The sequence below is a fragment of the Chelonoidis abingdonii genome, chromosome 5, assembly GCF_003597395.2.
Source record: "Chelonoidis abingdonii isolate Lonesome George chromosome 5, CheloAbing_2.0, whole genome shotgun sequence".
NCBI lineage: Eukaryota > Metazoa > Chordata > Testudines > Testudinidae > Chelonoidis > Chelonoidis abingdonii.
This window is the reverse complement of record NC_133773.1, coordinates 105,196,433-105,211,083: the sequence shown is the minus strand read 5'-3', so window position 1 is coordinate 105,211,083 and position 14,651 is coordinate 105,196,433.

Genomic DNA, 14,651 nt, shown 5'->3' with positions numbered 1-14,651 from the left:
GCTTTCGTTAAGAATTTTTACTCTTTGTTTCAGTAGCCTTCCTGACATTTTACTGATATCTATTATTGTTATCTACACTAGCTAAATAAAAGCTAGTGTGTGTACTTACCAGCACTACCTTCATTTGCTGTGTAGACCTACCCAAAACCAAAGCAGGATAACTGAACATTGTGTTGATTTCACAAAGCAGTTAGAGTTATAGACTGCCACAAAAGTAGCAAAACCGAGGGAAAGTTCAGAGGAATGAGAGTTTGAAACCCCTGTGTATAAGAATTTACTTTACCAATTTTTCCCTATGTGACCTTGGGCAAATGAATTCAATTAACCATTCCTCAGTTTCCCATCTATAAAATTGTTTCTAAGTGGCTACTCCTTTTCTGAAGTCACTGATTTCCACAAAGGATGAAAAGAAGATACATGTCATTTTCCCAGTCCCACAAAGATGCTAGATCTCCTAGTATTGGCAACCCATCCCCTCCCATCTTCCTCCTGCTACCTTAGATAAGCACCCCTCTCCTGCAGAAACTGAGGTGGCATTTGCAATGCATGCCTCAATCAAATCTCTACTGAGAAGCAACTACTATATTATATATTCCTTTTTTACAGCCACCATTGTTGCCCTTATTTTCCACTGGGCAGACAACCTAGCAAACTCGTCCAAGAGCAACACCAACACTGTTTCACAAATCCTCTGGAAAGCAGCAATAATAAAATCTCCTAAATGTCAAATCTATATGTCTGAGCTCTGTAAATACACCATACCAGGTTCCTAAGCCTCATGATTCATGGCCAGTTCCAATTAAATTGCTGGTTATGATAGCAATTACTAATAGTAACAGAGATTAACTTCCTGCAAGCATTTCCAAGAAGCAAACAGAAGGAAGAGGAACCACCTACTATGCAAATTCAGCTAATAGCAGTTTGTATCTGTTTTTTATGCTGGGAAAGCAATTATATGCTTATGAAAAAAATGTCTTTTTATTAATAAGCCAGCATTTTGAGATTTTTTGCAATGTTTCTTCCTGCTGCATATGACAACATAATGATATAATTGTAGTTAAACACATTTAAAGTGATATACACTTATTGCTTGGACAGATACTGTCATATGCTAGAAGTCTTTTTTAATTAATCTGTTAAGAGCTTTCATTATAGGCAAGCTGTAAAATAGACATTATGGAAAATTCTGAGGCTGCTTAAGAATTCAGTGTAGGTGTTTATAAACTGAGAATCAAAAGTAGCTTCTGTCTTGTCAGAGTTCAGAAACAGAGAGTGGGAAAACCATATCCAGCATGCCCAGACAATTATTCTGTTAAATTATCTTACTTACTGTCTATCAAAATTTATGCATGCATGCATTTGAACATTTTCATGCACAAAACATGTAATTCATTGCATAGTTGCATATTTCCATGCACAATTGCCTGACTTTGATTTGCACAAACAGGAGTGGGCATAAGATTTGCAGGTGCAATTTTGGAAGCACCTTTGAAAATCTTACTCGCTAAAATCAAGGTATAGGTGTTGACAACAGACAAAATATAAGATAATGTAAATATAGGTTAAATTTAATTGTGTGCGTGCATTGTGTGAAATAAATACTTGTGAAATTGACTAGATTGACAGGAAAGAAGGCTGTGGTCCTCTGTTTTCCCCCAGTACTGGTATAGAATGAGAATCAGAAGTGCAAACATTCCCATCCCTCACCGTGAATACACTCTGTCTTATCAAAGTGCTTTAGTTCTCACCAAGAGGGACAACTTCTAGGTGTTAAAGTCTGGCACAGTTCAGGCAATTTCATGCATATTTTCCCTCCATAATCCTTGAGGGCACCCACTCTAGGTTCCCTGCTCCAAGCAGTCACCTTGTTTGGGGAGCTTTTCCAGTCTGCACAGCTCCCAGTGCACACTGTGATATTCCCAGAAACTTGGACTGCTTAAAAGACCAGCATGTGTACACTTTGCTTTCTCTCCAGAGGCTATGAATAGTGTAATTCTCTCATCTACAAGTTACCACATAGCTCTTTATAAGCAAGAACATTTATTCTCAATGTGCAAGTATTACTGAGAAAACACATTAAAAACAAAAGAACATCCCACATGCTAAATAGCTTACCAGAGGTCACCTCAGCTCCAACCTCAGGTTCTGGCAGGTTTCAATCTTTTAAAACCCACAACTGTTTTTCATAGTTTTTTCAAATTCAGAAACCAGAACAGCCCCAAATAATTCCTTTATGAAGCTTGTGCCTTTGATCTTGGGCTATGAAATAGGTGGTCTATAGCCAATAGCCCAATCTTCATGGCATAGTTTCAAAAGGCTTGGTTTTTGCATAACTGGATGTGGGAAATTTGTATTCATCTCCCCCTAGATATTCCCCAGGAAAACGACTTAAACATTTTTTGTTCCAAAAGTCCATTCTTCTCTGCAAATTATTCAATATAAATCCCCTATGTCTCCCATCTTCCACATATGCCCTCTTTCAAGAGGTTATATGCAATCTCAGCCTACAATAATGCATAAATTATTCATTTAATACAATGGACCCCAAAGGTACTTGAATTTAATTCAATAAAGTCTCCCAAGAATACAGTGGGAAGTTGTCATATGTCATGAGGTCTACATGTCTATTCAATCTTTGGTCACTTTGCTGAGATATTAACTTGAACTTGTATTGGCAATCTGGAGGAGATTTGGCAATACAGATACATCTCTATAGTACAGTACCGCACAGAGGGCCTGATCTAATTCTCAGTGACTTTAGTGGGAATTGGATTAGGCCTTTAGACCATCACACTCATTTTAATCCAGGTTAATTGTGCATTTTTCATCAGCTTTGTTTGTATTCTTGCTACTCAGAAGATCTCATTAAAATCAAAAGAATCCTATGTCATGCAGTTATTCCTTGATAAAATAATTGTCAAATTCTGCTATTCAATGCCTGGAAAACAGATAGAATGAACACTGAGGTCTTTCCTCAAGCAGGCTTTAAAAAGGTGCGCTAGAACATATGAGCTAATGTGGTCTAAAATGTTAGTGTGCCCAGGGTAGTGTATACATTGGGCATGGCTTCAGTATCAAAAAGTTATGTTTTTACAGCTAGAAAACATACATTAGCTATTGCACCCTAAAATCTGAATGGAAACGAGGGATTTGTCATTTTTAGCATAATATAGATAGGTGAGGCCAGCTGTGGATGGGTGACCTCAACAAGTTACATCACAGTAAAATTACCTGTCCCTTGTCTCCACTAGGATTTTGCAGTAAGATAATGTATTTATCTCAATGTAAAACAACACTCATCTTTTCTGGTAAAGAAGACACAGCCTTTAACACAGGCTAAAGCTGGTCATACTGAAGCCTAAGATCCTGTGACAGAGAGGTGCTTTGTTGCCAATGGGCAAAGTTATAAGCAACTCCTGTCTCATAACTGACAAACGCACTCCACCTATTACACCACTTTAATAGTATTTATCCATAAGAGGTAGCATGTGAAGTCTCTTTTGAAAGCTTGTAACTTACCAATACTCAATCATTGTAAGATGTGTTTGGGTAGTATTTAAGGAATAATTTATCTATGTTGAAAGTTATTCTTTATTGTCTTGGACTAAAAGTTAGTCACCAGGAAACTGTATGTCTCAGTGACGGCCAATTCATGTGAGTAACTCCTCCCTGGTTACTTCCCTTTCCCCAGTCATACTTCTAACAGTCAAAGACAACTTCATATAATCAAAACCACATGGAGAAACATTACAAAGGACCAGAGATCACCCTGCCTGTGAAAACAGACAAAAGATTGATTAATTATATCACAGGGTGGAGAAAGAAACTCTTCATCCATTCACTGCGGATACATTTTGTTGAGCCGGATGCATCATCAAAGATTGGATCCTGATTCCTGGGAAGCCAGCCAACTTTCCAACAGGCTGAACAATATGGGGGAAACCTACATAATTAGATAAGGAAGGTGATTATTAATAAGTTTAGGCCCCATTTTGTATTTTATGATTGTGTTGTATATTATTGCTGTATGTTTCCATCACATTCTTGTTTCTAGTGGGAGATCTACTCTTCTTTAAATAACCTTTCTTTTGTTTGATTATAATTTCTCACAAGTTTTGTGTGTTGTACAGGAATGTTGATTTAATTTAAAATTGGTGAACTGGGGATCAGTTCCTTTGGGAGCAGAGGATCTTGGATTTCTGTGAGTAGCCATTGTCAGGGGCTAGATGTCACAGAGGAATGCTTCAAGGGGACTTTTGTACACCTTAACCTTTAAGGTAAATTCAGAGCTGGCAAAGACCACAGGAGAATTCTTCTTGAGTAGCTGACAGGCTCATGGTGTTAGGGAGCTAACACCCAGCTACCACTGGCAAGACTCCTTCATGCTAAAGATAAGGGGCAACAAGGAGACTCAGTCCTGGGTACTCCAAGAACTGTCAAAGATCCCACTAGGCTTGAAGAATGATTCAGCCTCAAGATCCACCAGGATCTTTTTCAGATGCATCTGAAGTGAGGTTTTTTACCCACGAACACCTATGCCCAAATAAATCTGTTAGTCTTTAAGGTGCCACCATACTCCTTGTTTTTGTGGATACAGACTAACACAGCTACCTCTGATACAGGATCTTTTGCATTCTTGAATAAATGTTTACGGAAGTGTCCAGACTAACCTTCACAAATGTGTTAACTACCTCAATTTATTAGGCAATCAATTAACCTAAGGTTAAAAAAAAACAAACTGTCTGGTGTAGACAAGCCCTTATGTTTTTGTGGATACAGACTAACACAGCTACCTCTGATACAGGATCTTTTGCATTCTTGAATAAATGTTTACGGAAGTGTCCAGACTAACCTTCACAAATGTGTTAACTACCTCAATTTATTAGGCAATCAATTAACCTAAGGTTAAAAAAAAACAAACTGTCTGGTGTAGACAAGCCCTTAGGGACTCTAAAGAGAGTTTAGTTGTACCTAGGACCTTGCACAGTTCCTCTACAGTGGAGTGAATTTCCTCTTACATCATATAGTGTTAAGATTCTGGAAACAGACAATAATAGTGATGAGAAAGCTGCCAAAAACTGTGCAGTATGGCTAAACAGCAAAGAAAGATCTGACATTCCTGTGTGGACTCTCTTGTACCAACTGGAATTTATAGAATTTCTATGTATTTGAGCACATTTAGCAATTATATCTGCACATCTTTGCTGACTACTTTAGTGTAACACAGAAAGTCTTAATTTCAGGGATATCTTTCTTCAATAAACATTTTTAATGTTAAATAATTGTAAATTGTAATTCTGCGAAGAGTCTTTAGGACTTACGTTAGATTCTCCCTTACCAGCTGTTTACCTACCAATTTACATGCTGAAAATGTAATCAAAAGAAAAGCTATACTACACAGATGACACTGTAAAATGGCCTAGAGGAAACAACAGAGGCAATGAAAACAAGGGTGGGTGATGATTTTACTTTCACTAATGAGCAGATGCTGAAACACAATGAGGAAAACAAATGAGCAAACAAAGCAATCAATGAACAAGCAAAGAGGGGAAAAAACACAATCATTCACAACAAAGAATATACCATAAACAGATCTATTCCCAGCTTTGAAAGGCTTAACAAAATATGTAAAATTCATCCAAGCAATTCCTTTAATGTAATGTCACTGACACAGGTGGGGCTTTATTATACAATACAGCTGGTTTTGCTACCGCTATCCCTTCTTCACTCCAAGCACACAGCTCATGGGAGATATTTGAGAAATAAGTAAAAATAATATGCCATTGCACAGTCTTAGCACCCACATTTTTGGTCACCCTGTCTTAGAAGCTCAATTTAGATGTACTTTTTAACAGTTTAATTTCTGCATATCAATGTTGTTTGTTTACTAAGAGTTGTTGGATGGCATCAAAACATAAGCAGGACATAATACCTCTTTCTCTATGGGATGCACTTGAGGAACCATTATTTTGATAAGCCAGACAAAAACTGTTATTCCCCATAAGCCATGCCCCCAGAGGTGAGTTCAGTATAAAGCTGGCAGCTTGGCACCTCAAATCTTTATGAGAAAAGCACAGTATTTTTCTTTTCTATATTTCTGTATTATGGTTATTACACTTTCTTTGATCTTGGCTTCTAATATTCATGGCCTAGAGGTATATTCACAACAAATAGATTTTAACATTGAGAGGGAAGAAAACAAAGTAAGAAAGGATACAGCCGTGGGTAGGAGAATGGACATAAGGAGGAAGGGTAATGTAGTTACCAGTCTAAAAGGTGATATTAGTGGTAGAATGTCTGTGGCTAATCAGGTAAAGAATGTCAGTGAAGCCAAACGGCAAAAATTAAGATGTTTGTTTGCTAATGTGAGGAGCCTAGGTAACAAAACAGAGGAATTAGAGCTACTGGTGCAGGAAGTGAAACCGGATGTTATAGGGATAACAGAAACATGGTGGAATAGTAGTCATGATTGGAGTACAGGTATTGAAGGGTATGTGCTGTTTAGGAAAGACAGAAATAAAGGCAAAGCTGGTGGAGTAGCATTGTATATCAATGCTGAGGAAACTGTTCAAGAATAAGAATTGAATGGAATCGGATCAGACACGTCTGCTGAACGACTTATCGCATTGGGCAGTAAGCTACTAGAGCCTCCCCTGGATATGTGCTTGGGGTGTTCTACAGCCGCCTGGTATCTGATCTGGATATGGATGAGACTTATTTATTGTTCTTAATGAAGTAACACTAATGGGATTGTAGTTGTCATGCGGAGATCATTGCATATGCTGGAGAACAGTTGCTAGTCTATAATTAGGCGCTCAGATTTTTCTGGATGCATAGCTGATGGCATGCCTGTCCCAAGTAGTTGGAAGAACCAAGAGGGATGTCATTGTAGATTTGTTTTTGGTGTAGTAGTGAGGACTCGTCAGAATCGAATGGTTGTAGGAGACACTGTGGGTTCGAAGTGTCATGGATCTATTCGTTCACAAGTTAGAGGGTGGATAAACAAAAATGTCTGTGACAGGGGGCTTTTTATTTCTAAGGGCTAGAATTTAAAGGATCTAAGCGAATTGTTATGGGGACGTGGATAGGCTTTGAGTACTTGGGTAGGTCTTAGAGATGCGATGGAGGGGCGAGGAATTAGCTTTCAAGATCTAAGCTTACGAAAGACTATCATGACAGCCTGTGTCCCAAGGCAAGGGGGGAATAAACATTCGTATAGGGTTGGTTAGTACGCGCTGGGGTGGTATGAGCATGTATCATTATGTGATGTATAGAAAAAGCGAGGCCTATTAAGATATGAATAGAGGGAGTCGGGGTTTAGTCGAAGGTTAGCCCTTCATTGAGGTCGTGAAATGTTAGGGATGAATAGTTAAGGCTAAAGCCATTTGTGAGGTTTGAGCTTGAGAGAGGGAATTAAACCATAGGTAAGGTCGGTTTGCCATGAAATAGAAGAACAAAGAGGAAGGTTGGACCGCTGAACTACTTTGAGGAGTGGAGGTGGCCAGGTTTTTAGGATACTGAGCTTGGCCCATCATCTAGACCCTATACTTTGGCGCTTTTCTTCTTTATGGTGCTATTGAGAGGAGCTATTCGGGGATAATGCGGGGGTGGTAGTGCGATTATAAGGTAATGAGGATAATGGAGGTAGGATGTTCACATCCGATGGTAGAAGCCACTTGACACAGTCTTGAATGAGACAATTGGAGGGCCCAGAATCTTTCATCAGATATTAAAGGAACTGGCACTGAAACTGCAACGCCCATTGCCCGACTTTATGACATGCGTTAACTTAGGGGGTTGACCGTACGTTGTGGAATGCTACATCAGTTCTTATTTTTAAGCAAGGGGAAAAAATAGATCCGATAACTTAGGCCTGTTGTTTTCGACATCGTTATTTATGAGATCTTGGAAATTTTGAAGGAGTACGTAGTTTAGGCATTGAGGTCATGGTAATTGGGTCAATACAACATGTTTTTACAAAGATGTCATGCCAACCATTTATTTCTTCTTTGAGAAGGTAAAGATTTTTTAGCAAGGAAATGCACGTGGATCTCTTTCCTCGATTCGTAAGGCATTGGTACCGTTCACATGGGGTTATTGTTAATTGCACAAGATGGGGATGAATATGAAATTGAAGGTGGTAAGGGAACGGTCAAAGAGGGCTAAACAGGTCATACTGAAGGTGAACTGTCAAGCTGGACGGAGTTTTAGGGAGTTCCTCAGGTCGTTTTGGGGCACGTCTTATTTAATCTTTTTTACTGCACCTTGCACACAAATTGGGCTCGCTCTCGTTTGCAGATGACACAAGCTGGGAGGTATGTAACCGGAAGATGGGATATCTATGACGTCTGGTTGACTTGTCTGGAAAGTATGTATCGGGATGAAATTAATGTGAAAAGTGGGTATGCATTTCGGGATTATACAGAATTTGGTTATAATTGGGACTCAGTTGGAGATAACGGAGCAGGGAGACTGTTGTTGGTTGATTACGGATGCCTATGAGACCGCCAATGTATATGGCCGTTTCAAAAAGCTAAATGCGGTTTTAGGATGCATTCAGGTTGAGGTATCCAGTAAGGAAGGAGGTGTTAGTACGTTAGTATGAAGGGCTACTGTGGTGAGCCTCATCGTTCTGTGGGCAGTTCTGATCTCCCATGGTTTAGAAGGATGAATTCAACTGAACATGTTAGAGGCAGGGGCTACTGGATGTCGGAATCACAACCTGTCATATATAAGAATCAAAGAGCTTCTTTGTTTAGACCATACAAAGAAGGCTTGAACAGGAGATTATGATGCTTTTTTATATATCGGAGGATACAATTAAGTGAGGGAAGAATTATATTAGGCTTCAGTTACCATGTGCCAAAAAACTGATTAAATGACACTGGACAGTTTAGCTTTGAAATTGATACGAAGGTTCTAACTATTAGAGGAAGTGAAGTTCTGTAATCAGCTTCCAAGGGGAGTGTGGGGGAAGACATCTTGGCTTAGATAAGCCTGTCAGTTTTGCGGGAATGGTTGATTGGTTAGCCTATTCTTGGCATTATTGAAGCTTTGAATTATTAGCAGTGTAAATTGCCATGTCGTGTAGGTGTAGATGTGGTGGAACGAGTTACTGTAGAGATTCTTATCCTGGGTGCTGCTGGTATCTGCCTCACTGTCAGGGTTTAACTGTCACCATATTGGATCCGGAAGGAATTTTCCTCAAGGAAGTCGCAAGAGACTGGCAGTTTTTGCCTATCTCTGAATGGCATGGGGCATGGGTCCATTGCTAGAGGGCTTCTCTGCACCTTGAGGTCTTTAAACCACGATTTGAGGACTTCAATAACTCAGACATAGGTTAAGGGTTTGTTCCAGGAGTGGGTGGGTGAGATTCTGTGGCCTGCATTGTGCAGGAGGTCAGACTAGATGATCACAATGGTCCCTTCTGACCGTAAGTCTATGAATCTATGAATCTATGTGCATCAGCATTGCTTTGAATATTCCCTATGCACCAACAGTATCCCTTAACTATACAACATGTTCATGTTTCTATAGTTCTGTAGAACTGCCAAGTCATATAATGTTATCATATAATCCACAAACTCCACCTGGATCGCATAGTTACAATGTAAAAATATTTTAGTTCTGAAGTAATTTCTCTTCCTGGTTTTTATGCTATTATTGGTATAGGTAATCATCCAGCAGAAGGGGAAACTAGAAAATCAGCAGTGCAACAAATCTCAGCTTTTGGCATGGAACAGCCATGAGTCATTGGAAAGAGAAGTGGGGAATTAAAAATACAGTGTTTTGGCCTTTCTGTATTGTTGGGGTTAACATTCAGAAAAACCTCAATTGTTGACTGAAAATGGTTTAGGCAGATTTCCCTTCCTTTACCCTCTGAAAACTGAAACTGAAATATTTGAAGTAGCTGAAAATGTAGCTAAAGATGATTATAATGAGAGATGAAAATCTAATAGAGATCAAGAGAGGAGTGAGACAAGGTTGTATAATGTCACTGACTTTATTCAACATTTATAGCGAGTGTTTGATTAAATTAATTGGAGAAACAGAAAAATGTAATGAGATGACTGGAAAATGGGAGAATAGCATTTGCTTTTCAGATGATATTGTGCTGTTGGCTGATTCAGAAGAAGGTTTGATGAAATTAGAGGAGATTACATATGAATAAAGCAAAGAATGTGGTCTAGAGTTTCATATGGCCAGGACAAAAACTATGGTGTTATGCAAGGATAATGGGAAAACATGCAACATTCCAGTGATCTACACAACTATTTAGCAAGTGACAAATTACTGCTATATATGAAGCATTGTTACAGAAAATGGAAGATTGGACACTGAAGAGGGAGAGTGAAAGAGACATTCTTGAAGAATAAACATACAATGAGAAGGGACATACATCTGAAGACTAAATTCCAATTTTAAAAAACTTACATCTGCTCTGTGTTAAAGTACAATTATGTAACATGGACATTTAAACAATTGATAAAGAAAGTAAAATTCTTTTAACCATGGTATTATAAAACAATTCTGAAAATATCCTAAATAGACTGCATAACCAATGGAAAAGTATTGGAGATGATTGGAACTCAGCAAGTGCTTGTCAAAATCTTATAAAAATAAAGATTTTATGTGCAGGGCACTTTCCGGGGTTCAGCAGCGATGCATGTTTGCGTACAATGGAAGGGAAAATTGATGGCAGAAGACCATGAGTAACCATTACTAATTATTACTAGGAAAAAGAGAGGTGCCTTGTGGCCATAGGTGAAAAGAGCTATCAGGTGCATGTCTGATATAGAGTATACTTGGTACTGAGACAGCCCCTTTTGTGGATGAATCTAAGGAATAGTTTTGCCCTGTCTGATGCCCCCTTCAGTCACTTATTCACTCTTCAGACCCTCCTGTTGTCTAGAAGTTGTCTAATAGCTTGGCCCTTCTTGTTTGTGGATTGGTCCTCCAGCTGTATTCCTATACACTCTTCTGAGGTAATGAAGTCTCATTGGACCCACTGTCCAGGTGCCAGTCCAGGCAGTCTTCCTATTCAAAACTGTGCCACATTCCTAGTTGGTAGTAGAGGAACCTGGGCCTGCCTGCTATTCCAGGTTCCAGCTCACGAACCCAACTATCAGCAGAGAAGGTCTGCAGTGTCTCAACCATTGCTGCCATTTCCCTGGCTTTTTCCTACTCTGTTCTCCACAGGTTTTATTCTCCACCACACTTATGGGAAAACCCTTCCCTCAGGGTCAGAATCCAGGGCTACTACTCCCCTTCTGTTTTTCTCCTTTCCTCACTAGCCACAGAAAATGACTGCAGGCCACCACACTATAGCCCTCTTCTGCTCTCAATTCCTGTCTGTATACAACCCTTCCTACTCCTGCCCAGATGAGCTCCATCTTCAATAAGTGCTTGTCAGTGAAGCCTAACTTTCCCCCTACCGGATTCTGAGTCAACTTAAGCCCTTCAGGGGTTGTGTGAGTTGGGCACCCCATCACAATATCCAAAGAACCTAATGCTACAGTGATTATATTTGTTATCTAATCTGAAGTTTAATTTTCTTATCACAACAATAAGATGGAAAAAGGCCTAAGAGCACAAAGCCTCCTAATCTATAATTGATTTATAACTTCAGTGGACTTGGGACCATAGTAAACATTACTTCATATTCATATTTATATAATAACTGTGCACTGCAGTTAAACCGTTTTTCACTGGAGAAATAGTTGGATTGTTTGGTCCCTGTAAACATTTGGGAAGCAAAATTCTCAGTAAGTTTTAAGATTTTTTAAATGTGTGGAAGAAAATAGTGTTTCTGATTGTTCCAGTTCTGTTTAGGATACTCAGATATACAAGAAAATAGATCAGAATATGTATTAGGAAAAAATGAATGTTCAGTTAAAAGGAATTTTGAGGTGCATTCAATAGCTGTCATGTACAAAGATATAGTGTATTAAGATAATTATTGCCAGATTAATATTGTGTATATATGTATACACACACACAATGAAAACAACCACCTTTCTTTTCACATACACTATGATTATAGCCCTGGTTACAGTAACTATGGAGGTTTTTTGTGATAAAGAATATAAGCCACATTGGCTTCTTGAATATAAAGAGCAGAGAGACCAAATATTAGTATCACAAAAATATAGTAAACAATGTTAAATCCGCTCTTTATTATGGACTAATATGAGATTGAAAAGCACAGATCAGGTAGTGGCAATATCTGAAGGACCATTTAAAACCCACTTTAGAGCTAAAATCAGACTTAAAAGAAAATGAAATCTCTTACCAAAGCTAACACCTTCAAATAACTATGGAAATAAATGACTGTTCCCAATATACATACTTTGGGCAGCAGCTACAGCTGTGGAGATGCAGTGCATGAGAGTTACTTACCAGAGGATTTCTGCCTGTCTGGGATAGTATGCCTATACCAGGCAACTGAGGAAGCATGTTCAAGAATGATAACTATTTTAAAAAGGTGTAACATGTATCCCTCCTTCATGCCCGGTAGTAACCACTAAGCAATTATGGTTGTGGAAGGGTGGCAATCACACCACAATATCAGCTACCTAGCCCCATCCCTGGCAGTCAGCTAAGTAAATGCTCCTCTCAGTTATTTAAGTGTAAATCTAGAGAAACTATATTGAAATCATTGGAGTCACTCCAGATTTACATGGAAGGGACAGACAACAAGACTTGGCCTTTAAGGAGTAATTGTTCTTCTTCATGGCTATGAAAAGGAGGAGGATGCTCCCTGCTCCTTCTTGTTCCTTCCAAACCACTGCAAGTAGAGGCACTGTCTGCCCCAACACATATTGTTGTGATTACCTAAGACAAGCCACACAAGAACTAGTGAATATCTTAAGTTTTATTGTCATTGCCAGAAATGGCACATTCAGAAGGTATGAAAGGGGCATCCAGCATCAGTTAGTTAATATCTTCTGAAGTTTCACTCTCTATGAAGAAGAGTAAAACTCTCCTTAAGTTTTACTTTCTATGACAGCCATATGAACGATGTAAAACCAAACAGTGGAACTGATTGTGCTTGGCTGTTCCAGTGGTTTGTGTAAGGAAAGGAATTGGAGAGCAGGTCTCAAACTATTCCAGATACCATTAGGTCAGGTTACCCTGGACTTTGTTTTCCTCAAGCTTCCTTCTTGCTCTCCAGAATCTCAGCTATTATTTTTCTTTAAATGTCTGTAGCCTATATGACTGCAGAGAAAACCAGCATGAAATGAGTGTAACCAACACAGCAATGTTTCCCTAACTCTGCAGTGAGTCTGAAACAATAGATATGAGAGGTATGAACTGCTCCACTCATGTCAATACAGGATGATGGGCAACTTGAATTTTTCCAGTGACAATGATGTTAAGTGTCAACATTGTTAACTACACCGCTACTTCGATATAATGCCACCCGATATAACACGAATTTGGATATAATGCGGTAAAGCTGTGCTCCGGGGGTGTGGGACGGCATACTCCAGTGGATCAAAGCAAGTTCAATATAACACAGTTTCACCTATAGCGCGGTAAGATTTTTTGGCTCCCAAGGACAGCATTATATCGAGGTAGAGGTGTATTTCATTGATACCAAAACACAGAAGAAAGAAGATTGAGGAACACACATCTGCATCATCTATTGTCACTCAACATTTTATTTTGGTGTTGAGTGTATAGTGCTTAGGGGAGTACCAACACATTTTTCCTCCGGTCTAATGGAGCTAAAGGGATAGAAGGAAGGAGGGGAGGCTAGGGTGTCATCTGAGCCCCACAAATTCCACAAAGCCCATCTGGATATCCAAGTCACACAACCAGCCAAGATATCTCTCTTACCTCAAAGCAAGAGGGGCCTGGTCAGCTCTGGAGGTGGGTGGCTGTCTTTGTGCTCCAGTTTCTCCCTATGCTGGAAGCTATTTGCAGACTCAGGCCCACGTTGCTGCCTCAGTTACGCTCAGTTCACATTTTTCATTTTTGTCTTTGCAAAATGAGGTCTAGAAACATATACATATTTAATAAATCTGGGATTCTGATGTTATTACGGGAGCTTTGGCTTCAGGACCCTATGCACCCTATGGTGTATCTGAATCCCACTGAAAGAGAACCACTCTTGAGGAGCCTGGCCAAGGCAGCTTGAGAACATTTTGAACATCTTCACAATGTGCTGTGAGTAGTCCATCTGGCATCTCAATAGGGCACAGCTTGTGAAAGTAGTCTCACTTCTGTTTCCCCAGTTTGAGTCCTGCTCAGTATGCCTCCCACTTGTGCCCATCTGCAGCAGAGAAGCACAATCCCACTCATTCCACTCCCTGCACCTCCCCTGCCTTTTTAAAAAAGGAGAAGTATTTGGGAAGGAAACATAAATTAATGCAAACCATTGAAAGGGAAACTAGATTATAACCCTATTTTTGTATTCCCTCTTGACTGATATTAATCTTCCTTGAATTATTTCAAGTTGTTTATCACCCAGATTATAAGATCTTTGAGGCAAAGGCCATGTTTATTTTCCTTTAACTATGGATGGCACTGTATAAGCAAGGCTAAATAATGAATAATATAATATTCTGGGACTAAAGATCTTCATGTTGGAGGTTCATATACTTTGCTAAATGTATTGGGTTCATCTCAATTGCCAGTCTTTCTTT